This window comes from Gorilla gorilla, chromosome 14, assembly GCF_029281585.2.
Source record: "Gorilla gorilla gorilla isolate KB3781 chromosome 14, NHGRI_mGorGor1-v2.1_pri, whole genome shotgun sequence".
Taxonomy (NCBI): Eukaryota; Metazoa; Chordata; class Mammalia; order Primates; family Hominidae; genus Gorilla; species Gorilla gorilla.
In genome coordinates this window covers 60,815,500-60,841,197 of record NC_073238.2, presented here as the reverse complement: position 1 = coordinate 60,841,197, position 25,698 = coordinate 60,815,500, and the positions used below count along the sequence as shown (strand labels likewise).

The 25,698-nt window shown below is 35.0% G+C and overlaps 1 protein-coding gene and 1 pseudogene across 15 annotated transcripts in view; both read left to right on the top strand.

Moving 5' to 3' along the window:
* The first annotated feature begins 1,280 nt into the window (after positions 1-1,280).
* Positions 1,281-6,883, top strand: LOC115930428 (protein phosphatase inhibitor 2-like; annotated as a pseudogene).
* The window catches only part of LOC129526151 (protein associated with UVRAG as autophagy enhancer-like), an 82,007-nt gene continuing 58,037 nt past the window's right edge, over positions 1,729-25,698 (top strand). For 5 of the 15 annotated variants that reach the window (XM_063697365.1, XM_063697354.1, XM_063697363.1 and 2 more), the window contains exons 1-2: positions 1,762-1,871; positions 2,670-2,773. The gene's annotated coding sequence lies outside the window, so the exon portion shown is untranslated. Of the gene's footprint in view, positions 1,872-2,669; positions 2,774-6,878; positions 7,016-25,698 lie in introns of those variants that run through there. The other 10 variants (XM_063697362.1, XM_063697352.1, XM_063697357.1 and 7 more) reach the window with 5 other exon arrangements.

Here is a 25,698-nt window from a genome sequence, read left to right as displayed (position 1 = left end):
CAAATGTATTTAATAAATATACTTCTAATTTGATGTCAATTTGAATTAAGTGATTACATAATAACATAATTGTTATTAACTTGTAAAGAGCTTCTTTTTTGCCAGACTCTATTCTATTTTGTTTACTCCTTACAACTCACTGAGAAAGTTATTTTTTTTTCATTTTACAACGGAGGAATGTGAGGTTATAAATGAATTTCCCAAGATCACACTATTCCTGACTTGATACCAGTTATATCTTGGTCCAAAATAAAAATAAAAGCTGTAATTTGTTTTAAAAATTTGTGTAAAGAATATTATGTTATTTATCATCTATTTATCTCTATCAGCTGTATTTCTTATAACATCCCAATTGCTAGATACCATGACACTGCAAGTCATTCAATCCCTTCTCAGAATTAACGAGATTTAATAGTGCTGAGTATATTAAGTATATTTTGACTGTAAATGAAATGTTTAATGACTGATATTCAAGTATAAAGGCATCAATCATCTGGCACGCACCATTTTTAAGAGAAAAATAATGTATTTTAAATTCATGATGAAAGAAGGAATTCCTAATTTGGACTCAAAATAAGATCAAAAGTCCAACGACTAGCACTGGTTCTGCTAATAGCCATCTTAATGGCTCCTTGCATAAAGATACCTGATATTTTCCGTCTCACTCATCTCCATATTTATTCAAACAGTATTTTAAAAGGACTTATGATGTGCCAAAAACAAAAGCCGAGCTCGGAATAAAGTGATATAACAGAGTCATCAAACATACAGACTACTTTTCCAGGCATTGGACTGCACGAAATAACTTAGCAACAGGGTGCAGAAATTATAATAGAGAAGTGGTTGGAAGTCTCAGTTCGTAGACACAGAAGAAATTCCAGATCCATAAAATGAAAAAGGATAAGCAAAGGGGAGTGAGAAACAGCTGCCAATGTGATAGAATTTAAACCAAGGTAAGATATCGCGAGAGGGCGGTCCCGCTAGGCTTGGCGTCGCTCCCGAGCTGGAGCTCTTACCGGCGTCTCCCCGCGAGCAGCGGCTGAAGTGCTGGCGGCTAAGGGCCCGTGAGCAGCCGCCACTCCTTCGGCCGTTGGCTCTTGCGCCGGGGTCGTTGTTTCGTCACAACCACCCAGGTAGCCGTTTCTGAGACGGCAGATGCGGCCGCTTTAGCCCTGAGCGGGCTCCGCGGCTCCCTGGACGGTCTCTGCCAGTGCCCGACTCTTCTCTTCCGGACTCCACGCCAAGCAGCGACCCTGAGCCAACAGCCAGAGCGCCCAGAAATGGCGGCCTGGACTGCCTCGCACTGGCCAGTCAAGGGGATCCCGAAGAACAAGACCTCTACAGCTTCCTCTATGGTGGCCTCGGCTGAACAGCCCAGCGGGAGTGTCGAGGAGGAGCTGAGCAAAAAATCCCAGAAGTGGGAAGAAATGAACATCCTGGGGACATATCATCCAGCGGACAAAGACTATGGTTTAATGAAAATAGATGAACCAAGCACTCCTTACTGTCGTAAGATGGGTGATGGTGAAGATGCGTGTAGTGGTACAGAAACCACTGAAGCCGTGGCACCAGATATCTTGCTGTTGCTGAAGGCTTGAACCCAAAGTATCGGGTTCAGGAACAAGAAAGCAGTGGAGAGGAGGCTAGTGACCTCTCACCTGAAGAACGAGAAAAAAGGCGACAATTTCAAATGAAAAGGAAGCTTCACTACAATGAGGGACTCAATATCAAACTAGCTAGAGAATTAATTTGAAAAGACCTACATGATGACAAAGATGAAGAAATGTTAAAGACTGCAGATGGAGAAAGCATGAAGATGGAAGAATCAAATCAAAGCTCTACAAGAAGTGACCAACGGCAAAACACATTCAGTAAGTTCATAGAAGAGCTTTGTTCAACACTGCAACTGTTTGCTAGATAGAAACCCTGTTACTATAATACATTGCTTCTTCTTCTCCACAATTTATGATTTAAGTATCAAAATCATACCAGTTATTATATATTACCAAGAATTAAATGATATCCTTAGAAACTGATTAGACGGAACATGCCTAATTGGTATATATATCTTGTGCCTAGTACTTTACCACAAATCCAGTGTAATATCATCAGTCCAAAACTGCATTACTTTTGTAAAAACACTGGTTAATTTGTGTAAGATATTATATAGCATTTTTAGAGGATAAAAAATATCTTTGGGGAGGGGAACTAAGTTATTTTCATCACTCTAAATGGGGCGATACCTCTTAGAAGTTTGTTGGTTTGCTTTTTTTTTAAATCAAAAGACAATTGAACAACAGGATGTATAGGCTGATAAATATTCAGGCCGAATAGTATTTTAACACTTGTCTTCAACTTGATTTGTCTGTTTAATTGAAAAGGATTATAAGAGTTACTCTTGCATTTTCTGTCCTACTACCTTTAAAGTTCCTGTTGAGTTTCTTTGTATTTACAAGGGAAGGACTGAACTTTTTCTCATCAAAACTAGCCTTTTTTTCTCACAAATAAATTATGTTTAAACTTGCAAAAAAAAAAAAATTAAGCCAAGGTAGAATGTAGTTGTGGTCTGAGGAAATTAATGTTCTAAAAGTTGTAGAATGATAACAGGGTGTGAAAAGATACTGTTAAGTCAACTTAAACATGAACTGATAATTGACCACTGGATTCAGGTGAGCAGAGATGACAACAGCATGTGATATTTCTTCAGAGTAGAGGAAGCAAAGTCTGATTGAAGTTTGCTGGAGAGAGGATGGGAAGAGAAAGCGTTCAGACAGTAAGTACAGTTACACTTTCAATGAGTTTTGTTGAATAGAACAGTCAAGTCAGGCATTAGAGGAAGAGGCAGAGTCAATGGACTTTTATTTTTTTTGTTGCTTTGTTTCTAAGGCGGTAGAAACTGCAATGTTTCTATACAAATGAAAATGCCTAAATAATAAGGAAAACATTGATCATGCAGGAACATGATAGGGAAGTTGCCGGAGTAATTCACTTTGCAAACAAGAGGTAATGGGATCTGTTGCACAAGTGTAGAGCTGAGACTTATATAGGAGCATATAGCTTATTTGTTGTGGGAAGAGGATAGGAGTATAGGAAGGTTGATAGACTCGATGATGGGTCCATGCAGGCATTTTCTTCATATACTTTCTACTTTCTCAGTGAAATAATAGCCATGAATATGTATCTGGAAGAAAAATGCTCTAGTTCCATAGAGTGGGGAATAATTGGAACAGTTACGCAGAATAATGGGAGAGCAAATTGAATAAGGAGATAGAGTGGTATCACCCTACAGCCTTAAGGAATCCCTTGAGTTCAGTGGTCAGGATATTAAAATGAGATCATTCAACACTGTTGTGAGGTTTTCTCCTTTAAGTTCACTTATTCGATGATGACTTAGAACAGGTGACCAGTGAAAAACCAGTGAAAACAGTAAACATTTTTTCAGGAAAAAAAACACGGGTGTTGATAATGGTATTGAGGCTTTATGAACAATGGAAAGAGGTTATAATGAGTGGTTATAAGATGTAAGTCAGATAGGTAGGAAAGACATGGTGAAACAGTGAAAATACAGTAGTATCAATGGATTGGTTGGAAGATGGGATGAACCTAGTAATAAGTGAGGAAGAGGGGTTAGCTGTTACTGGTAATTTTCAAAGTTCCGATGGCTGAACTAACAGGGACCAGAAGTCCATTGAAGGAGAATTCCTAAAGGAACTGCGTGTGTAAATAAATGGATGTTGAAAGCATAGTGTATATGGATAGGAAATTTACTGAAAAGTTGCAGAGATAGTTTGGAAGAGAAAGATAGTAAGCTGAATTACTAAACTTCAGAGAATGAGGGAGACAAAATTACAGATCTGGAGATCTGTAAATAGCTGTGGCAAAAAGGGGCAATGTGTGTCATAAACTGTTGTCATGAGCTTCAAAATAGATGAGAGTTTGGAGAAATGATGAGGAACATTGGTTTGTTTGTTGTGAATAACACCACAGATGATTATGGGATAGGTATAAGACTTTTGAGTGGATATGAAGAATCAGGTAGGCCAAAATCATACTAGCATAAACTGTGTTTGTTGATTGTAAATGCAGTGGGCTCCTTGAGTTAGAGAACTGGGTGGTCCTTGATGCTTCCCAAGAGTCTCTGCCTGGCACTTGGTCTGCCACACCTTAGGATCAGACTTTTTGGTAACCACACCCTGATTATAAATACCCGTGGTTTATCTGTCTGTTGAATCACATTTCTCCCCTCCTATCCAACAAGACTTGTATATTTAAGAAACCATTATCCTACTACAGTGGGAAATCAGTACCTTGTCCCATACTCCAAATAGAATTTCCTCACTCCAACAGAGTAGCACTTCCATTGTGATGCTATAAAACAGGGGGCACAAACTCAAATATGTACAGGAAATTTAAATAAAGTGGCTAGAGGAAAGAAAAATCAACTACCAAAAATATAATAAAACACTACTTTTACAGAACTATGTAGTAAATAACAATATAAGGATGATTAGTCCTAACAATTATATTTTAAATGTAAAAAAAGTAATGCAATTACAATCAAAACAGCTGTGCATGACCTTTTTCTTAACTTTTGATTCAGTTTTGATATAATAGAACTTTTTTTTCTTAACTTCAAAATGAGAATGTTATATCTTTTTCTTTTTTTTTTGGATGTTGTAATATAAACCATAGCATGTCAGAAACTTTTATAGCGACCACATGAAGATTATTTTAAAATTAAATCTGTTACAATTTTAAATTGTAGTTATAAGTTGTTAGTGAATTGAACATATGTTGAGTAAATTAAGTTTTTATTTTTAAAGGTTAGTATCTATAATTGTCAACTTAGTACTGATGTAAGGATTTTGTTGGGAATGTAGGGATTAAATTATAATGACACCATGAAGAATAATTCTATCTTCAGAATTACTAAAAGTAAATCTACTCAAAGATCAGAAGATTGGAGGATTTGTGAGGTCAGGAAATGTGTCTGTATTGTTCACTGTTAGATTCTTGGAACATGGAATAAGGCCTGGAACATAGCATCCATTCAGGAAATATTTTTGAGTGAGTTAATAAATAAATTTCATACCTGTGAAAGAATTTTTTTCTGTTAATGCTGCCTAAAAGGACATTGCTAGATAAATTTTAATAATTTTATGTCTCACTTAATGAACATGTCATGTTAACAATAACATAAAAAGTAAATTATTTTCGTATTTGAAATTAACTTCTGTAAAATCGATGTTCCCATTTTTTGCTTCTTTGTTTCCAGAAAAGTACAGCGCTATGCATTTACCCTTGAAAAAAAGATGTGCTTTAAAATAATGAATTGAATCCCATTATTTAAGGATGTGAATGCATTATTCTGTAGAATTTACACTTGAAAATGTCAATTAGTAATGGGGGCAGTACTTATTTTGAAGTGCAGAAATCTGATCATAGGATCATAGGCTATATAGTGTTCATGTTTACAATGCTACAAGGCACAAGCCCAAAGAGATAACAGTGTATCTTAGAAATCCTGCAGAGAAACACACCCCTGTCACCCAGGCTTCAATCACAAGCCTATGATAAGGTTTGAGTATAGAAGAATATTACTCCCTTTATCTCATTCCTGTCCCCAGCTACTCTGGCTAAGAAGAATCAGTGGAAGAACATTAGGCTTAGTAATCATTTTAATGCATGCCTGAGCCTATTTGTAGCTATCTCTCATAGACAATGTTTCTTTAACCTTTTATTGTTTCTGATTGTTCTGTTTGTGAATGGTTTTATTGTTTATAATGAGGTTCTGTATTGTTGATTGTTGTAGTTTTGTGTTCTTTGAGGTTTTTTCTTTGCTTTTTTTTTTTTTTTTGTCCTATCTAGCTGTAGTTGCCTCTGTTTCTTCATGGTATGTTTATGTGTGGTTGTGTATGTCTGCATGCACCTATGTGTGTGTGTCTTTACAGAGTACTCTGTAGACAAATTTGGAACTCCAGATCTCATGAGGCTTCTGTTGGAACAGTGAGACTATCCAGAGTTGACCTCAGTCTAACTCAGTGTGGGAAATTTACGTGACATAAATTAAAACTCGTTATGTAAATAGGAAGAGATCCAAGTTAACATAGTTTCTAATAGTCCCACAAGGTGTTACAGTTCATCTGACAAGATTATCAGGCTATTTCATTTCTATGAGTCATTATGTTCTGTATTACATTCTTCAAAGTAAGACTGTTTACTTTAGCTCCTAGGAAGCAGTCACATTACCATCAGTGATAATTACCATCATTAAAACAATACCTTAATAGAACACTAATTTGGGGGCTCTTGCAATTCTTTTATAGGAAGCGTTACATGATGAGTGGATGTTACACTTACTTTCACACAAGTTCCTAATAATAATGAGACACAAGAGAGCCTCCCATTGGGAAATGTCTCACCTCACCAAACACTACAGAATTTCATGGGAAGTGATTTTAATTCAGATATAAAAGTATATTCATAAAAATTCCAACTTGTTTAACTACTTGTATTTTTATAATGAATGAACAAATACATAATTATATTTTGAGTTTGGAGAAAGGAGTATCATCATCAAGTATTTGATGATTGATGATATAATTATAGTTATACCCTTTGGTGCAAAAAATGTGTGTTAAATATATCTAACTAATGGCTGATTGGTTTTAAAATAATGATGGAGCTGTGTGGAAACAATGGAGATATAAATGTAAGTTTTAAAATTTTGATTATCTTGAATGTGTCTAGTATTTACAAAAATCAATCCCTTACATCAGTGGTTCTCTCCTTAGGCTGCATTCTGGTATTACCTTGAAGTCTTAAAAACCCGAGTGTGCTGGATGCAACCCAGTCCAATTAAATCAATGTCTCTAGAGATGGGACCCAGAGACCTGTATTATATAAAGCCTCAGGTGACTGTTTTGTGCAGACAGTGATGAGAACCATTGAGGATAATCTGAATACATGATTAGGCTTCAAGCTAACCTGGAAAACTTCGCAACAAAAGAATGATGTGAGTCAAATCAAAACACAAATTTTTTTATGAAGATAATCACTAACAATGTTTTTCCTGAAGAAAATGTTCTATAGCGAGTTATTATCCCAACTAGCTACTGATTTTGAAGAGCCATAACCAATATTTTCTCACTGTTTTGTGTGCTTTTCCATAAGACAAAGTTTATTAACACCAAAGGTTATTGTATTTATCACTTAAGTCAGATAAGCAGTTTATTAGAATAAAATTATATTCTGTGTCCTTTATTTTCTCTAATGTGTGGGACACATATGTACACTACATATATATGTGTATGTATATATATGTGTGTATGTGTATATGTGTATATATGCATATATATCTTAAAAACTATTCTGGTGTACTAATTTTTGAGAAAATATAAGTATATACTGAAAAAATATAGTGATGTTTGTTCTGTATACACAAATGAGCTCTGAAACATGAGCTCATTTCTTTGCTAGATTATGTCAATTAAAGGACTTTAAGATAAGCTCAATTATTCATCAATATACAGTTTTTTCAAGAAATTCTCTCAAAGAATAATATTTAAGAACAATGTAAGTTCATTTAAAAATGCCCCCACCGAGATATAAATCTTACAACAATCCCATTAAATGCATTCGATGTTATTTAAGCTTTTAAAACATACAGGCCCCTCAGCAGATATGCTGCTTTTTGTTAAAATTTCCCAACCTCTTTTGGACAGTAAACATATCATGCATGTTTTATGCAAATGGTAGAAACAATTTTCCATATGTGAATACTTTTAGCAATTAAAATAACTACTTTCATGAGTATACTAGTGTCTTTTGAACATTTTAAAAATGACCTTATGCTAATTTTTCCTGTGATAATTTTTTAAACAGGGCATTTTTCTGACCTAGAGAACTACCTCTATACATTTTGTTTGTCCAAAAGATCAAGAGAACCAGTATCATTATAATTTTCCTGTATAAACTGCAAGGTGCAAGGGTTTCATTATTGTTCTATATCTGAAATTTAACATGTAATTTATGTTATTACGTACCCATTTGCATATCAAATTAGATAATATGCTGTGCTCAGTGACATAAATAATTATATTCATTTATGTCACAGAGGTTAATTATATTCAACCTCTGTAGGCTGAATGTCTTTTCAGCTCTCTAATCAAATGATGATTTAGAGTTATAGGATTAAATAAAATTATAAAATAATTAGTTATATATCTCATCTATTGATTACAACAGAAGCTTGTTTGTTTTATCAACAATAAAATGTATGTCGTTCTAAATAAGAATTTTGATACCTTGTCGCTCTTTGAAATAATTATCATTATGAACTGAATATAAATGATCACTTGGGCTATAATCAATAAAATATGTCAATATTGTTTTAAAAAGTAAAGTCCTTTTAATGTTTAGTTATCCTGCTTTTGAACACTATATAAAATAAATGGTTTTGAAAATTTTTATAAATCCACTTTTACAGCACAAATTTTAAAAACTTGAATACTGTATATAGGTAATAGTCCTATTCACTGTTTTATTAGAATTCAAGCATCCTACTTAACTACTTAGATTTATAATATGTTACCTGTAATATAATTTTATAATTAATGGTAATATAATCAGTCTTCCATCGCACATATTATTAGGCACCCCTAAATACACTTAAGATATTACCAAATAAACAAGAATTTATGCTTTCTTACAACCCAGTTCTAAAAGATGGATGTTTGTTAGTTGCTGCAGCAGTAAATAAATCTTGGCCATGACTCTCCTGAAACAGTCCAACATGCTGTGTGGCAAGCTTGCCACAGGTAAAGATGTGGTAGGTACGAAATTAAATGTTAGCTTAAAGGTTAGAAAGTTAAGTTCAAACAAGTTGAGAAAGGCAGCATATGCAACTTCTTGCTGCCTGCATGGCTGCGTAAGAGTGGCCTTGGGCCTGTAATATTTCTTATTGGGAGATAAAAAACCCTCATAGCCTGGGCTGGGCTTGTCATATTTCCAGCAAGAAAATACTTTTCCCTGTTTAGGCTTGATGTATGCTCCATAAATATTCTACTTAGGCCCAAGCTTCAGTGATCCTCTGGCACTCCCCCAGCTTTCTGTATTTCAGACCCAAGGGGAAGAGGTCATGGTCCCTTTAGTGCAGTACAAAGTGAGGGACCTGCAGCCACACTAACCACATCGGCTATGGAGTGGATTCTCTGGCCATGGGGAAACAAAGTCTTGCACTCCTTTTCTTCTTTTTCTGTAAATAAATAGCTGTACCATACCACTGGAGCCTAGTGTACATGTCTACGGTTCTCAGTGACCCCAAATCATGTAGGTCTCTTCCCTGGGTGGCATTCATCTGCTTGTTAACCTTGGCCACGCTCATTTTATATTCTGTCCTGCAGCACAGCTTGACCGCCCCGTGAACAGTGAAACACAGCTATTTCTAAAAAGTATTTTGGTAAACTCTCTTGGAAGGAACAAAAGTAGTGTTTGTTGGTCTTCTATATTACCATGTGAAACTGAGAGTGTTAAGGCACAACTACTGCAGATAGTTGCTAAGTGATGTCAGGGAAACTTGTGCACCTCTTAAAAATGTGAACAACTCAAAGTTGTGCTGTATTCAAAGTTTAAAATCAAGCATACAGCTTCAAATATTTTGATACATGCTTTTAAACAAGAGTATGTCCAAATAGGCTATACATCAGAAAAATCTAGAGGCTCAGAACATACCTTGCAAATAGAATTGTAAAAAATGTAGCCTAAGTAAAAGCAGATAAAATCTTCTGATTGAAAAAATTACTGCATAGCATTGGGCAATTTTTTTTTTTTGAGATGGAGATCTGTGCTAAGAAACTATTATATACAGGAACTGAAGTCATCATTTGGGGAACACTAGAGTAAATAGAAAACAAAAATAGGAAAAAGATAAAAGAAAAAACAAAATATATGAAGGTCTCCGTCTTTGTGTGTTTTATATTCTGGATAGGAGAGACAGATTATAACCAAACAGTTAGAAAATGTTATAGAGGCTAAAATATGATAAATGTTAGTGAAAGAATAAACAAATAGATCAACAAAATAGAAAAGAAAGAGAAAGACTAGAATAGAAAGCCCAGGAATAGACCCAAATAAATACAATTGATCTTAAATCAACTTAACTTAGACAAAGGAGTAAAGGTCCTACAATGCAGGAAAGACAGTATTTCCAACAAATGGTGCTGGAGCTTCTGTGTATCCACATGCAAAATAATGAAATCTAGACACAGACCTTACATCCTTCACAAAATTTAATCCTAAATGGATCTTAGATCTAAATGTAAAACACAAAAGTATACAACTACCAGAAGATAACATAAGAAGAAGCCTAGATGATCCTGGGTATGGTGATGACCTTTTAGATACAACGTCAAGCGCATGATCCAAGAAACAGAAAAATTGGTAAGATGAATTTAAAAACCGTTCTGCAAAAGACAGTGCTAAGATAATTAGAAGACAATCCACAGGGTAGGGGAAAATATTTGCAAAACACACATCAGATAAAGGACTGTTACGAAAAATACGACGAACTCTTCAAATTCAACAATAACAAATCAAATAACCTGATTGAAAATGCAAATTAAATAAGAATGAGATACCACTACACATCTTTTGAATGATCGAAGTCTGAAATACTGGCAACACTAAATGCTGGCAGGTATTTTGAGTAATAGGCACTCTCATTCATTGCTGGTGGGAATTAAACATGGTACAGTCACTTTGGAAGACCATTGGAGCTTTCTTACAAAATAAACATAAAATCCAGCAATTGCCCACTGTCCACCTGTATACTTAACAAAGGAATTGAAAACTTATATCCACACAAAAACTTGCACAGCATATTTTTATAGCAGCCTTGTTTATCATTTCCAAAACTTGGAAGCAACCAAAATGTCCTTTAATAAGTGAATGGGTGCATAAACTATGACACATCCAGACAATGAAATATTAATCATCACTAAGAATAAATGAATTATCAAGCCATAAACAGACATAGAGAAACCTTAAATGAATATGACTAAGTGAAATAAAACAATCTGAAAAGATACATACTGTATGATTCTGTCAGTTTGATATTTGGACATTTGTCCAAACCCATACAGTGTAAATCCTAATGTTAACTATGAACTTCAAGTTATTATGAGGTGCCAATGTAGGTTCGTCAATTATAACAAAGGTATAATTGTGGTAGGGGATGTAGATAATAGGGGAGCAAATGCATGGGTGTGGGCAGTGGGTATATAGCACACTAGTCACATCTTATCTACAGGGTAGAAGTTCTAAGACTTCCAGTGGATGCCTGAAACCACTACAGATAGTACCAAACTTTGTATTTTTAGTTGACTCTTGAACAGTATGGGGGTTTGCGGTGCCAGTCCCCCATGCAATAAAATACCCGCATATAACTTTTGTCTCTTCAAAAACTTAACTACTAATAGCTACTGTTGACTAGAGCCTTATCAATAACATAAAAGAGTCAATTGACACATATTTGTCTGTTATATGTATTATATACTGTATTCTTACAATAAATAAGCTAGGAAAAAAATATTAAAATCTTAAGAAAGAAAATATGTTTTACTATTTATTAAGTGGAAGTGGATCATCATAAAGGTCTATCATCATTATCTTCACATTGAGTAGGCTGAGGAGGAGGAGGTAGAGGAGGGGTTGGTCTTGCTGCCTCAAGGGTGACAGTGGTGGAAGAAAATCTGTACATAAGTGGATCCACTTAGTTCAAATCTGTATTGCTCAAGGGTCAACTGAGTGTTATGTGTTTTTCCTATATATATATACCTATCTACAATAAAGACACTTTAATTTATTAATTAGGTATATTAAGAAATTAATAACAATATTACTGTATTAATCAGTTTTCATGCTGCTGATAAAGACATATCTGGGGCCAGGTGCGGTGGCTCACGCATGTAATTCCAGCACTTTGGGAGGCCGAGGTGAGTGGATCACCTGAGGTCAGGAGTTCGAGACCAGCCTGACCAACGTGGTGAAACCGTGTCTCTAGTGAAAATACAAAATTAGCCAGGGGTGGTGGAACGTGCCAGTAATCCCAACTGCTTGGGAGGCTAAGGCGGGTGAATCACTTGAACCCGGGAGGCGGAGGTTGCAGTGAGCCAAGATTGCGCCATTGCACTCCAGCCTGGGCAACAAGAGCAAAACTCCATTTCAAAAAAGAAAAAGAAAAAGAAGATATACCTGGGACTGAGAAAATTTACCAAAGAAAGAGGTGCATAGGAGTTACAGTTCCATTCCACATGGCTGGGGAGGCCTCACAACCATGGTGGAAGGCAAGGAGGAGCAAGTCACATCTTCGGTGGATGGCAGCAGGCAAAGAGAGCTTGTGCAGCTCAACTCTCGTTTTTAAAACCATCAGATCTCATGAGACTTTTTCACTATCATGAGAACAGCAAGAGAAAGACTCACCCCCATGAATCAATTACCTCCCGCTGGGTCCCTTCCACAACACGTGGGATTTCAAGATGATATTTGGGTGGGTACACAGCCAAACCATATCAACTACCAATAAAATATGACAGATAAAAATATCCCAGCGTCACAGTCCTTGTACTTTGGGGCTGTTATTAAGTAAACTAAAATAAGGGTTACATAAACACAAGCACTACAGTTCCATGGCAATCTGATAACCAAGGGGTCTACTAAGTGACTAATGGGTGGGATGATTTATGGCCCTGGTCCCTGGGCAGGACAGAGTGGGGCAGCATGAGGTTTCATCATGCTACTCAAGATGATGTGCAATGTTAAACTTATGAATTGTTTATTTCTGGAATTTTACATTTAATATTTTTGGACCATGAAAGTAACTGAAACTGAAAAGTCAAACCACAGATAATGAGAGACTACTGTAATTCTCTGTACTTTCTGCTCTATTGTGGCATGAGCTTAACTGCTCTAAATAAAAATAAAATCTTTAAAAGTAAAAAAAAAAGGTGGCTTATTTCATCTACATATAAAAATATGTATGCATATATGGTAAATGTTACATTTTTTTAAAGTAGAATATGGATTATGAGCGGTTCCCATGGTAATGCCTTGTGGTGCAGTATTGTGGGCATAACGACACATAGAGAAGATGAGATTTGAGCAAATCTTTGAGAAAGGTAAAGGAGATGCCAAGCAAATATTTTAGAGATGTGCCCTGCAGTCATGGGGAGTGTTGAAGGAAGAACACTGTGGTCAGTGTGCCTGGATATTATCTGTTCTTACATGGAAATCATTTTATTATTCTGCGTGTTGTGGGTTTCCATGAAAATGCCATTTCTCTTCTTTAATCATAAGCTGCGTATGAAAATATATTTTCTGTAACTCATTTTTTATGCCTGCATATCCTGGTGGTTAGAAGCTGCATTGAACCAAATTGATTCTAGATATGAAGTCAGACAAAAATGATAAATAAAGTTTTCATAAGCATCCAGTTTGAATTACTCAAAAGGTATAAAGGGAAAGAAAAAAATAATGAGAATGCAATATTTATATGATATTTGTAATGAGGTCAACTTTAATGTTATTTTTCTGTGTTTTGGGTCAGCTTTGCATGGGGGGAGGATGATCTAGTCAATATGCTCAGTTGAAAGAGATATATAACCACTAGAAATTTACAAAGATAATTTATATAAAACAACATTGCTTACTTAGCAGACAAGACTGAGAAGCAGTTAATAAGCTGAAATATATAACAAGAAAATTCTGAGAAGACAAAGTAATAAGCATGTAAAAAATAAAGCAATAAAAAGACATGGCAGAGTAAGGTAGTATGATCTGCATCTAATTGAAGTTCTGGAAATAAACATATAAATAAATGTGTAAATATGTAATAATTTCAGAGGTAATGGTAAAATTTATGGCAAGTGTTGACACACAGATTTAAGAAGCCCCAAATTCAAATCATAATGCATAAAATATAAATTTCACTTCAATGCATCTTAGTAAAGCTAGAGTTAACAAAAAGACTTTAACAATAGCCAGAGAAGAGATAAATAATAACTGGAAGTCAGAGAATAAATGAATGTCTGCAGAGTACTAAGAGAAAATAATTAGCTTAGAATTCTAACACACAGTCAATATATCTTTCAAGAATGATAGTGGAATAAAAATACTTTCTACTAACAAATGTTCTCTATGAAAGATATTTTCTAATGAAAGATCTAATAGATGTTTTTATGATGAAGAAAAATTACTTCAAATGTAAAATTTGAGATTCAAAAAGTAATGATAAAGAAAATAATTGATAAATTTGTAGGTTGATAGAAACAAAGACATAATTTTTAAAAATCATTACTTCATTTAGCATGAGGAAAGAGATATTAATTTTAACAATTACTTGGTTGACATACATTCTGGCTTCCCACGATATTTTAAATGTATAATTATGTAAATAAACTGTATGTCTCACTATAAATACAAATATAACTCATATTTTCAACAATGCCCTGAATTAGATGACAAATCATATGCTAATAGTGGCCCTAACGTTGATAGGTGAGTTTTATAGCAAAAATCTGTCAGAAAATATTAGGGAAATAGAAATGACATATTTAAGTTACAAATTATTAGAGAAAATAAAGAAAAGATCTAAATCAATTAAAACATAAGAAAATAGAAAAACCACATTAAGGGATGGTATAAACAGAAATTACATAAGATATTTGAGAAATAACAGTAGTTCAGTAATAATTATTAATTAATAAAAAAGACCTAGAAAAGACAAAGATTATAAAACTGCATTAAACTACTAAATTTATCTATATATTTTTTAAATAAACATACATAAAAACAAAGAACAAATTTTCAGAATAAAAGAGTGATAAAAGATGATCTAGCCAAATATGTAGTAACTGGAAATAGCGGAGATAGCCACGTTTATATCTGACAATATAGACTTTACATAACATTTTTACTAGAAAATAAGAATTCAAATTACCCTTAAATATCTAAATCTTTTAAAATGTATAAATGTAAATATTCCTAACAGCACATCTTCAGAATATATAAATTAAAAATTTATGTTCTGGTTAGGGGATGGGTAGCAGCAGAAACCCAGCAGTATTCATTGTGTATTTGGTGGTTCTACCATCAGAAGAGTATATGAATTTCAGTTCTCATTATCAGGTTGATTTTGGGGGTCGTATATCTGGCCAGTTGTTCTGTGAAAAGGTGATTTTCTTCAGTGTGATTTCATCTGACAATAGACTAAAAACAGAGAAGTTCTCCTTTATGGAAATCTTTAGGGGATACTCATGAGACTGCTTGTTGAATTTCAAGTTGGGCAGATTCTAGAACCTCTTGTTGCAGAGAATCCCATTCAGAGTGGGCTGATTTGTGAATTATAGCATAAATTAGGCTAAATAAAATTTTAAAATAGGAATATATTGCCTCCAGAACCTTCAAAGCCTTAAAAGAAGTCAAGATTCTTTCAGCATTCTTGGTGCTGAGATGATCAATAGTTTGTTGTTGTTGTTGTTGTTGTTGTTGTTGTTTCTAACAGTGTCAGGGATGGAACAGTTTTTAACAAACCAAATATTTTTCAGAAATCTAACTGAAGTAGTGGGACCTTGTTGTAAATGCAGAGTTATAACCTATTTCCACCGCTACTTTTTGTAAACGCCTTTGTGATTACTTTTATGTCCTGCATGTGTGTGTGACAAATAAATCTCCTTGGAGGAGATACCATCAATGTAATGTCAGACCTGTGCTCCTGGAGAAAGCCAGATACAACTAAGATCTTTCCTACAAAGACTGTAAAAGAATGCAAGGCTATTGAATCACCCCATCAGTATCCAGGAAAATGCATATCCCTTCAAAGGTGAAGGCACTGCAGCTGAAATAAGCACTAAACAGAACATGTTCACCTAACTAGGCACTGAGTAGAGCATATTAATCAAATCTAGTACTATAAAGTATTTACTAGTTGTTGATTGGATGGAATCGATGATTTCAGTAATATTATAGGTGTGGGCTTTAATGGGTAGAGCCACACTGAGTTCATGGTCATCCACTGCCACTGCAAGATGTCCATCATTATTTTCAGTTTTAAGAACAGATTGAATTGGGCTATTTAATAGTAAAATAGTAAAAATAATCATCCTTTTCTACATAGGGCTACAAAGTAGATTTCAAACATTGAAACCCACATTTTAATTTATATTAGGCTTTATCAACTGTTTTAATTAAAAAAACTAGAAGATCCATCGGGTTTTATTTGTCAAGTCGATTTTAAGTGCCAAAGACATAATTTTATTTCAATTATTTACTTGAGTCAAAGGGGCCACTATAGGATATTTTAAGGGCAATGAATACTATGGCCATTAGAAATTCTGGCAAAGCAACATTTCTCATGGTTAAGGTAACACATATCTGTTAGTTTTCTGTTTTATGCCTGGTAACTTCCTTAAGAAAATAGCAGGTACTTTGTTTAAATTTAGTGAATTTAGTGGGACATCCATGTATAATAACAATTTTGTCACCTATATCAGTTAAGGCCATGAATAGTTGTCAATACGTACATTTCAGCAGATTTTAAAATTAATTTAGAACCAATGATGTAGAGATTTAAATGTCAAACAGCACCCTTTTAATATTTCTATTGGGTAAATTCTTTAAGTAAGTAAATTTATTTCCATTTATATCAGACTGTGGGCCTCTGTCTGAGTTTCTGGCTTGTCATCATGTATCTAGGTGTCTGTCTTGGTTTTTGTGCTGATGGTAGCTCATTTTGTGTATTTGTCCCTGTTAGTCCCCATGTTCTTAGGGTCCTTCTCTACACTCCTAATATTTATAAGTTTCTTCCTCCAGAAGTTCCCAAATTGCTGTCATCACAGTAAAGAGGCTCCCCACGGTACTTATTGCATTACTGGCTTTAGAGGCGCTAGGCAAAAGCCAGGTTTGAATGATCTCTTTGGTATGTTGACAAGCCATAGCATTCATCAGACTCACAGTCCAACCATTTTATCCTTGTCCAATAGATTGATGATGCCCCCTGGCTTTTTAAAGAAGAGGTGGGTGGAAGATAAGGCGATATAAAGGATTCAAGATAGCTTTTCCCAAGATCTATGCCAAGGTTCCTTGGATGTTTTCCTCCTTAAGTTTGAGGATCAGAATCTCTGTTGTGATAGAAGTATAGATGGCGGTAGCAGCATTTGGATTCCTAGAGACCTATCTGATATTAAGAGCGTTGACATCAGCATTCAAAAATGGTGACTATAGTTATTTAAGCAACCACCTAATGGGTCCATAAATTGTACAGTATATAGGTGTTTTCCCAAGCACTCAGTAGAAAGTGAGCCAATGTTTTACTGATGTCTAGATTCAATCAAAGCTTATGGTTAGATCAAAATAAATGATTTAATTTGACACACAGATAGGTATAGGCTGAGACACACAATCTGTGCCATGTTAAGGAAGATCCCTAATCCCATGCTGGTATTCTTGAGCACCAACTACCAAAATTTTCAAATAATGCCAGTTAAATATGAAGCAGAACCTTGACAGAAGTAACATATGTGGCACTAAGAAGTAAAGCTCAAAGCACATGGAAGTCAGCTGGCAACAGCCGAAAGTACATACTGTCCAGCAGAGAGCAGAGCCAATCAGTGAACCAGGACATAAAGGGCCACAGATGGTGGTCATTACCTAGGCTATCCTGTTCACATACCAATTGTTTTCTGGTTCACTATGGGATCCATCCCTCCAACCCAAAACTGATATGGATGTGGAGATTGATTATACCACAAAAACACCAAGGTATAAAAAGATTTATTACTCACATAATGGGACTTTTTGATTGAGTGTTTAAGGTGGAGGAGGAGAGAGAGGGTTTCTGCATGGGAGCTTGGGTTTGTGTTGTTTGATCTTTCCTGTTCATCAAAGAAAGGTGCCTGTGGGCTCTATCTGCTTTTCCAGAAATAGCACAAAAACAGAAAGGGGCAATTTAGGCCTCAAAGCTATCCAACAGTCAAATATTAAAAACAGAGTCGTTTAAAAAGATTGTGTCTTTTTATTTGTCTAATATAACAGGTATATAAAAATTTCACAAGGCATATGTATATCAAATCATCACATTGTATACTCATATTTATATAATTTTTGTCAATAGATATTAATAAAACTAACAGAATTTTATTTTAAAAATAGAAGCCTATAACCACAATCCAATTAAGCAAAAATAAAGAGAAACCAGGAAAAATGTGTTTGGAAACTAAAATATATTTCTGAATAAATCAATGTCAAAAAAGGGAAAATATAATAAAAGCAGGAAATTTTCTTAACAGATGTCTTTCTTTCTTTTTTTTCTTTTTTTTTTTTTTTTTGAGACGGAGTCTCACTGTGTCACCAGGCTGGAATGCAATGGTGCGATCTCGGCTCACTGCAACCTCTACCTCCCAGGTTCAAGTGATTCTCCTGCCTCAGCCTCCTGAGTAGCTGGGATTACAGGCATGTGCCACCATGCCCAGCTAATTTTATATTTTCAGTAGAGATGGGGTTTCACTGTGTTGGTCAGGCTGGTCTTGAACTCCCAACCTCAGGTGATCCACCCACCTTGGCCTCCCAAAGTGCTGGGATTACAGGCGTGAGACACTGTGCCAGGCAAATAGATGCCATTATTAAAGCTGTGAACTAAGACTACAATATTGCTCCAGAAATAAATGAATTGATTAATGGAACATTAAAACAATTCAAAAATATATATTGTTTCAGTTGGCCTTAGTTGCATGTGATGGGCTGAACTGTGGCAAAATTCAAATGTTGAATCCCTATCTCCCAGTGGATTTTATTTGGAGATAGAGCCTATACGAAAGTGATAATTGTTAAATGAAGTCATTATTGTGAGAGTAGGGCTGATGATGTTATAAGAAATGACATCTCTATCTCTGTGCACACCCAGAAGAAGGCCATGTGAAGCTACTGCCAGAAGGGCCATCTGCAAACCAGGAAGAGAGACCTCACTGGAGACAAACCCTGACATTACCTTGATCTAGATGTATAGACCCCAGAACTGTAAGAAAATAAATTTCTGACATTTAAGCCAGGCTGTGGTATTTTGTTATGGCAGCCCAAGTAGGCTAATACATTCCATAACACAATAGTGGCTTAAACAACAATTAATTACTTCTCATGATTCTGTGCATTGGCAAACTTGGTAGTTCTTCTCTTTGTTTACCTAGAGTCAATTATACGGCAGCAGTAGTCTGGTATCTAGGCTGGAGCTAGAGATTGTCTTAGAGACCCTCAGCCTAGTAGTGCCTCACCATACACCTGCCTCCAGTGCTTCACCACGCTAGTACTGGACAGTGATCATGAGGTCTGGCACCTCATCAAATGCTGACCGCACATTTTCTCTCATTTCAGATGTCCACATTTTTCTTGGGTGGAAGGTGTTCCTATGGCACAGTCATTCATATTTCATTCACATGAGTGGTGGATAAATTTTTTAAACAGCAGAAAACCAGGAATCACACAAGCACAGGGCACTCTCAGGCACTCACTAGCACCTAAACATTGTCTTCACTACTTCTAGACTCTTGCCCTGTGCTAGGCTGGTTTTTCTACTTTATTTCCCACCAGTTGTTTATAGTGTAAATCTTAAGACTGCCTTAAAGCTTACTATTTTAAAACTCTAATGGCACTTTCAATGTTAAAAAAAATGCTTGCTTGAAAAATGTAAGATATTTACTCTCAACACTGCTCTTCTGATATAAGTTTCTGGATCATGTTTTGGGCCACTATAGCAATCATTCTTTCTTTATGTAATCTTGCCATCAAATTTTCAGTGCTTCTAACTAAAAAAGAGGGTTGTTAAATCTGTCGGATTAGGTCATGTCATGCAGCTGTAGAAAACATTCTAAAAATCATAGAAACTTATTAAAACAGACCTTATTTCATTTTCCCATTTTATTTTAATTATGGGTCAGTGGTTGCTCTGCTCAATGTCATCTAATTTGCAGGACTCAAATCGTAAAGCAGCTTCTATCTAGACTATTTCCATACATCACAGCAGAAAAGACATCTGCACTTGATTCATGCGTTTCTACCTTTCATTGCCAACAAGAGTCACATTCATATTTCTGAGTAGAACAGGGAGAAATTGTAGTCTTGTATGGAAGGCAACTGCCAGGAAGAAAAACACATGTAGCATGGTCACCTATGCAGAAGGCCAGGTGTTATGTTGCCATAATTTTACTACTAATATCTATGACTCATCAAATATGTAAAATACAGAGTGTTATAGAACATTTTACACTTATTATCTCAGTGAATTTTCATGCTAATTTTAAGTAAATTTGCCTAGACCACACAAATTTTAGTGGCACTTCTTATATAAACCCAATCCTGTGATTCTTGGTTTTCTGCTTTTTGAAAAATGTCTCTACCTCTTATGTTAATGAAATATGAATTACCATATGCTGCTTCATAATTATAACACATTGCATTTATGTAGTATCCATATTATACAGGTGGTTCTTCTAGTTTTTCACTTATAAAATCAATTGATTCCTATATGTATTTAGCAAATATGCACAGAATGTCTAATATGTACCCCCAAAATTACTCTGGGGCACAGTATTGAACAAAGCAAATATGTGACCTACTATCACAGAGCGTATTGTCTAGTGAACAACGGAGACATATCACTAAAGTGACAAATAATTTCCAAATCATGTATAGAGATTTGCAAATGCCTATGGTAGTTGAATCTAGTTTACTCTGTGCATTTAGGGAGACCAGTCTGAGAACCCACTTTTATACTGAGATCTGAAGGTGAGTGGACAAATAGTTTCCAATAAAAGCACTTTATAGCTAAAGCGTATCATATTCTTGACCATTATATAATCAGGCATGTTTCATCTTTAACTCCGCCATCATTCACTGTAGTGTTGTGCATTAAATGATCAAAGTTTTCTATTTACCAACAATAAAAGTTCAATTGTAGTTGTTTAGCACTTTCTCAAGATATTTTTTGGCTAAGCGGTTTATCAAAAAAGCATCAACATAAGCATCTCTAAAAGATGGTGAGAGCTGCAAAAAGAGCATTAATATACTTTGGGGCTGTAAAGGTGATCTCTTCTGTCTCATCTCACACAGCTTCTATCCTTCTGGTATAATTCTGGATGAACACAGGCTGTTCAGAAGAGCCTGCAGACAATGACCTAGTGTACTTTGTGGCCTGAGGTAAAATTGCTATTCATCAAGTCATTTCCTTTTGAACTTAACTCTCACAGTTGTCCTTGATTCATCACAGTTGTCATTCTCAGTACAGCACAAACATTGTCCTTCTTTGTCAATATAGATTTATTTATGAGCCTCATTTTTATGTAAATATCTAAAATAACTGTAAAATATGATGTTTTTCCTCATGCAAATGTGATCAACACATTTCAGTGCTAAAATAAATTTTATAATATTGTTGAAGGGTTATTTCTCTATGTAGGCAGCTTTGTATGTAACTTTTTTCCCTCTTATTTGTTATTCTTTTGAAAATCAACAGTCTGTTTTATTACAAATTTATATTATTATTTTTGACAGTTGACTCTACCAATATAGTAGCAGGACTGTAGGAGGAATTTTTTCACATCAAATTTAGGATTACAGTAATCACCAATGACAAATTTTAATGTTAACAATGTTCGCCTCACAAGTAACAAATGACAGTATGTTTGCAGACAAAATCCTTGAGAAACAAGTTAAAAATACAAAGCGAGAAAAAACTGAAAAGGGCACAAATCATCCACATATATATGTAATTATCTTGGAAAAATAGTCTATTACCTATTTCATAATGATTAATATTAAACCAAATCAATTTATAAAAATCATTATACCAAAAGGAGTCTCTAATTTTTAATTGTCCAAATAGTGCCTCAACAATTAATCAGTAATCCAGTATACAAGTTAAAGAATAAGGGTGTGTGTTTGTGTTAAACTAAACAAAATTACAACAAAATGAATTATTATCCTTTGACAGAATGATTTCTGGCTACAAGAGAGTGCTTACTTAACAAAACCAGGCATGAGAAATGAAAAAATAATATAATGCCTAAAATGGAAATAGGAGAAAATGCTCTTATCTCAATTTATTGAGTGTTTTCTCATGAGAAGAAAAGGTAGTCTAAATATTCTGTTATTTCTATCATGTGAAATGAGATAACTGCTTTTCTATCTAACCCAGACTTTACTTTTTGCAACTTAATATAAATTCTGCCTGGCATCTTTGCTTTTGATTCTTTTCTCAAATAAGTTGTGGCTAGTATTATATTACTTTAAGTGCATTTCTCCTGGTGGAATAAAGAGTGATTAAACATTTGCATTTCTATTACAATGTTAAGGTACTCCTGTTTTTTTTTTTTTGAAATATTTTATCCACATCTGACCCTCCATATTCCATTAAACACTAGTTTCCCTTTGTTTTGCATTATCAGTCACTGTTTCAGAAATTTGTATTTGATTCCTGAAAAAGACGTTCTTGTTACCTGTAGTCATATATAACCAAGTCGTTATTAAATAAAGTGATTTTTTTAAGCAGCAATGTATCAGTAAATATACTGTGAGGAATAAACTATTCTAAGAATCTTCGGGATGAATTAGATCAGAGAATAATTTGATTTTGATTACAGGTTGTCTCTCTACTCCTCATTTAATGTTCCATTAAGATTATTTTTTAGTCAAGCCAGGTAGAATCAAAATATCCAAGAATATAGTTATGAATTGTCATAGGAATCTGGCATGAATCACATACTTATTATTAAAATGCAAAGGTTACTCTATCTTCCTGGAAATCATAATTCACTTTTCTCTGCCTTTTCTGATGCAATTTAAAATTTTCCCATGTAGATGCTCCATCAAAAGCATGGAAACTTAATTTTTTGTATTTAGAAAAATGTCTTAAATATCTTATGGGCAGCTGATTAGAACTTTATCGATGATATTTAACTCAAGTTTATAAAATATTTTGCTATTAATAAGGCTAAGATAACAATAAGGTAACTATGCTAAGTAAAGCCTTTGTGCATTATTTATATTTATTATTTGTCACATTTAAATATATGAAAGACGGGAATAGGCATTATTTTGTCTTTTTAAATAAGTTTTAATTTTTGTGTGTACATGTTAGGTGTGTACCTTAATGGGGAACATGAGATCTTTTGATTGAGGCATACAATGCATAATAATCACATCAGGATAAATGGGGTATTCATCACCTCAGGCACTTATCCTTTCTTTGTGTTACAAACAACCCAATTATAATGTTTTAGTTATTTTAAAATGCATAATAAATTACTGTTGACAGTAGTGACCATGCTGTGCTCTCAAATACTAGATCTTATTTGATTCGATCTTTTAATCAAATGGTTTAAATCATTTTCATTTAATTTAAATGATTCAATTTAAATTTAATTTGGTTACATTTTCTTTTTTTTCCTTTAACTTTTAAGTTTGGGAGTACATGTGCAGGATATGTGGTTTGTTACATAGGTAAATGTGCACCATGGTGATTTGCTGCACAGATCATCCCATCACCTAAGTATTAAGCCCAGCATCCATTAGCTATTCTTTCTGATGAGCCCCCTCCCACCACAACTCCCCTGACAGGCACCAATATGTGTTGTTTCCCCCACAGTGTGTCCATGTGTTCTCATTGTTCAGCTCCCACTTTTAAGTAAGAACATTAGTGTTTGGTTTTCTGTTCCTGCAAAAATCTGCTGAGGATAACGGCTTCCGGCTCTGTCCATATCCTTCCGAAGGACATGATCTTGTTCCCTTTTATGGCTGCATTGTATTCCATGGTGTATATGTATCACATTATCTTTATTCAGTCTATCGTTGATGGGCATTTGGGTTGTTTCCACGTCTTTGCTATTGCGAAGAGTGCTGCAATAAATATACGTGTGCATGGGGCCGGGCGCGGTGGCTTACGCCTGTAATCCCAGCACTTTGGGAGGCTGAGGCGGGCGGATCACAAGGTTAGGAGATCGAGACCATCCTGGCTAACATGGTGAAACCCCCTCTCTACTAAAAATACAAAAAATTAGCCAGGTGTAGCAGTGTGCGCCTGTTGTCCCAGCTATTCGGGAGGCTGAGGCAGGAGAATGGTGTGAGCCCAGGAGGCAGAGCTTGCAGTGAGCCAAGATCGCGCCACTGCACTCCTGCCTGGGCAACAGAGAGAGACTCTGTCTCAAAAAAAATAAATAAATAAATAAAATAAATAAATATATGTGCGCATGTATCTTTATAGTAGAATAATTTATACTCCTTGGGTATATACTCAGTAATGGGATTGCTGGGTCAAATAATATATCTAACTCTAGATTTTTGAGGAATTGCCACACTATCTTCCACAATGGTTGAACTAATTTACATTCCCACCAACTGTGTAAAAGCATTCCTTTTCCCCTGCAACCTCACCAGCATCTGTTGTTTCTTGACCTGTTAATAATTGCCATTATCACTGGCACGAGATGGTATCTCATTGTGGGTTTGATTTGCATTGCTCTAATGATCAGTGATGTTGAGATGTTTTTTTCATGTTTGTTGACCGCATGTATGTCTTCTTTTGAGAAGTGTCTGTTCATGTTCTTTGCCCACTTTTTAATGGGGTTGTTTGCTTTTTTTCTTCTAAGTTTGCTTAAGTTTCTTGTAGACTTTCCATATTAAAGCCTTGTCAGATGGATAGATTGCAAAAATATTCTCCCATTGTGTAGGCTACTTGTTCACTCTGATGATACTTTCTTTTGCTGTGCAAAAGCTCTTTAGTTTACTTAGATCCCATTTGTCAAATTTTGCTTTTGAAATTGCTTTTGGCATTTTCATCATGAAATCTTTGCTGGTGCCAATGTCTTGAATGATATTGCCTAGATTTTTTTCTACGGTTTTTATAGTTTCCAGTTTTACATTTAAGTCTTTAATCTCTCTTGAGTTAATTTTTGTATAAGGTATAAGGAAGGGGTCCAGTTTTAATTTGCTGCATATGGCTAGCCAGTTTTCCCGGCATCATTTACTAAATAGGGAATCCTTTCCCCAGTGCTTGTTTTTGTCAGGTTTTTTGATGATCAGATGCTTATAGGTGTGTGGTTTTATTTCTGAGGTCTCTATTCTGTTCCGTTTGTTTTTGTATCTGTTTTTGTACCAGTACCTTGCTGTTTTGGTTACTGTAGCCTTGTAGTATAGTTTGAAGTCAAGTAGCACGATGCCTCCAGCTTTGTTCTTTTTGCTTAGGATTGTCTTGGCTATTCAGGCTCCCTTTTTGACTCCATATGAATTTTAAAATAGTTTATTCTACTTCTGTGAAGAACATCAATGGTAGTTTAATGCGAATAGCATTGAATCTATAAATTACTTTGGGCAGTATGGCCATTTTCACAATATTGATTCTTCCTATTCATGAGCATGGAACGTTTTTCCATTTGCTTGTGTCTTCTTTGATTTCCTTAAGCAATAGTTCATAGTTCTTGAAAAGGTCCTTCACTGCCCTTATAAGCTGTGTTCCTAAATATTTTTCTCTTTTTGTAACAATTGTGTATTGCAGTTCATTCCTGATTTAGCTCTCTGCTTGACTGTTGCTGGCGTACTGGAATGCTAGTGATTTTTGCACATGGATTTTGTATCCTGAGACTTTGCTTAAGTTTCTTATTA